The sequence below is a fragment of the Chiloscyllium plagiosum genome, unplaced genomic scaffold (assembly GCF_004010195.1).
Source record: "Chiloscyllium plagiosum isolate BGI_BamShark_2017 unplaced genomic scaffold, ASM401019v2 scaf_87, whole genome shotgun sequence".
In the NCBI taxonomy this organism is placed as follows: Eukaryota; Metazoa; Chordata; class Chondrichthyes; order Orectolobiformes; family Hemiscylliidae; genus Chiloscyllium; species Chiloscyllium plagiosum.
The window spans coordinates 28,397-31,294 of NW_025214613.1; the positions used below are offsets into that span (position 1 = coordinate 28,397).

Genomic DNA, 2,898 nt, shown 5'->3' on the forward strand with positions numbered 1-2,898 from the left:
GCAATTACACACTTTGTACATCAGAACATACGAACTAGGAGCAGGAGTAGGCCGCCTGGCCCCTCGAGCCTGCTCCACCATTCAATAAGATCATAGCTGATCTTTTGGTAGCCTCATCTCCACCTACCCACCCTCTCACCATACGCCTTAATTCCTTTATTGTTCAAAAAACATCTACCTTAGCTTTAAAAGTGTTTACTGAAGCAGCGTCAGCTACTTCCCTGGGGAGGGAATTCCATAGATGACCAACACCCTGGGTGAAGAAGTTCCTTCTCAGTTCAGTCCCGAAATCTGCTCCCCCTCATACTGAGGCTGTGCCCTCTTGTCCTAGTTTCACCCGCCAGTGGAAACATCCTCTCTTCTCCTATCTTATCTATTCCCTTCATAATTTTATATGCTTCTATAAGATCCCCCTCATTCTTCTGAATTCTAATGAATATAATCCCAACCTACTCAGTGTCTCCTCAACTCCAGAATCAACCCAGTGAACCTCCTCTGCACCCCCGTCCAGTGCCAGGACATCCTTTCTCAAGTAAGGAGACCAAAACTATACATAGTACTCCAGGTGTGGCCTCACCATCACCCTATACAGCTACAACATAACCTCCCTGCTTTTAAACTCAATCCGTTTTGCAATGAAGGACAAAATTCCATTTGCCTTCCTCATCACTTATGGTACCTGCAGAGCAACCTTCTGTGATTCATGCCCAAGGACACCCAGGTCCCTCTGCATAGCAGCATGCTACAACTTTTTACCATTCAAGTAATAATCCTTGTTACTGTTACTCCTTCCAGAATGGATGACCTCACATTTATTACCATTGTATTCCATCTGCCAGACCTTTGCCCACTCACTTAAAGTAAATGCAGAACCAAAAATGACGTTCATATTCGAACGGTCTGCATGCTCACGTCTGCAAACCCGGGAGGGACAGCTGTAAAGCTTGGTTCCTGGTCTCATTAACCTCTGGAGGGTGAGCAGTGTTCCTGCCTGTGCTGGGGCCGCAGGTGCCTATCAGGTGATTAGCTGCATAATGTGCCCCAGCACAGTTTCACATCCTGTCTGCACACTGCCTGGTTGGGACCTCAGCTTGGAAGTGAATGATGGTGGCACCACAACTCAACATTCTGAGTGGAGGCTCCTGTGCATTGTGGTAGCATCCTTACTTCTGTGCAAGGAGTGCTGCGCTCAAGTTCCACCTGCTCCAGAGGTGTAGAACATCTCTAAACAGTTGTGTTTTTAAAAAATAACACATGTCCAGCTGAACTCCAAATGTTTAGCGACTATCAGATGAGCTGCCAAGAAGCAATAAACAGGAAAACTCCACCCTAGCTACAGCACTTCCTACATGGAGGCACCATTTAAACCTTTGTTGGTGGCTGGGCAAGTGTTGATTGCCTGTCCCCAATTGCCTTTTAGAAGACATTAAACCTAGTATCCATTCAGACTCCTGTAGGACCCTCACACACATTCCCATGTCTGGAGTTAGATTAAAATGTGAATCCAGTTTACACCAAGTTTCACTCTGGCTTTGATGCAGGTTTAATTCTGCAAAAGAACATCAGCAATCCTTCACCCAGAACTGACAAGCAGGTCAGTGTGGGGATCGGTAGGTTCTTGTTAATTACAATCCCAGACTGTAGTAGAGAGAGGGGGGGGGGGGGTGGCTCACAGACTCGATTCAATCTTCGGGCAATAGCAACCCCGTCTCTTCCCCTCGTCCACCTCGAGAGACAGGCAGAAGCTGGGAAACTTGGAGTGGCAGTTCGGCTCATTTGGCTAGCGTTAGTTTCTGTCTGTCTGTCTGTCTCTCTCTCTCCCTCCCCTTGTTCCCTGCCCCTTGTCTGCAGTAACTGGGGGAGATGCTCCAGCCAGAAATCTCCGGGAATGAGCTCTGGACCATCCCAGTCTCTGTCTGTGAGCAAACCCTCTGTCAGCCCTGAACAACCCAGCACCGGGGACAAAGTCAGCGCCTCGCAACCAGAAACCACCCGGGAACCGTTCGAGCGGTGTACAGTATACACATTGTGGGATCAGGCACCCCAGTCCCCTCCCAGCCCCGGAGACACAGAAAGATCCCAATAGCATTCAGCACTCTGGCGGTGCAGCTGTCGGTTACCTTTGCTGGCATCCTTTTCTTCCTTTGCCTTTGTCACTTTTCCGCTCATAGATCCCAGTTTGGATGGTGATCCTCTCACAGAGATTCGAGAACAGGCGACAGCAACAGAACAAAAAATCCAAGGCGCGGGGGGAGGGGGGTGGGGGTGCGGGCAGGCGGCGGGGTGTCAGACAGTCCCAGCTCACACTCACACACACTGACACACACACAGACACACACTCACTGACACACACTGACACACACAGAGACACACACTCACTGACACACTCACTGACCCACACAGAGACTGACACACTCACACACACTGACACACACACAGACACACACACACTGACACACACAGACACACACACAGAGACTGATAGACACACAGAGGCACACACAGCTATACCCTGGGCCAGTGACACACACAGATACACACTAACCCAGACAGACACCCTGGCACACACTGGGACACAAGCTGGCACCCTGCCCCGCCGACCCCAGGAGAGTGCACCCCCCCACCCCCCCCGGACCCCTCGCCTTCCCGGCTGGTCCCGCTGCCGGTGGCTCGGCGCTCTCTCTGCCGCTCTCTCCCTGTCCCTCTCCGGGTCTGGGTCCGGGTCTGTGTCAGCGCAGTGCTGCTGGGGGAACCTGTCGGAGAGCAGAGCAGGAGCCGTGATGTGAATCAGACATGGTCCTCCCCAAACCACACACACTCACACTCACACTCACACCCCGCGGTGACGCTCTGTCCCTCCCACTCCCAGGGCCGGCTCAGGGGGACAGGACAGTGTGA

General features: G+C 51.8%; 1 long non-coding RNA gene across 1 annotated transcript; it reads right to left on the reverse strand.

Moving 5' to 3' along the window:
• Window positions 1-203: 203 nt before the first annotated feature.
• On the reverse strand, window positions 204-2,373 carry LOC122547958. Its single transcript, XR_006311129.1, has 3 exons — window positions 2,121-2,373; window positions 1,578-1,583; window positions 204-213 (listed from the first exon to the last, which is right to left on the reverse strand). It is a non-coding gene; the product is annotated as an uncharacterized LOC122547958 (long non-coding RNA).
• Window positions 2,374-2,898: the final 525 nt, after the last annotated feature.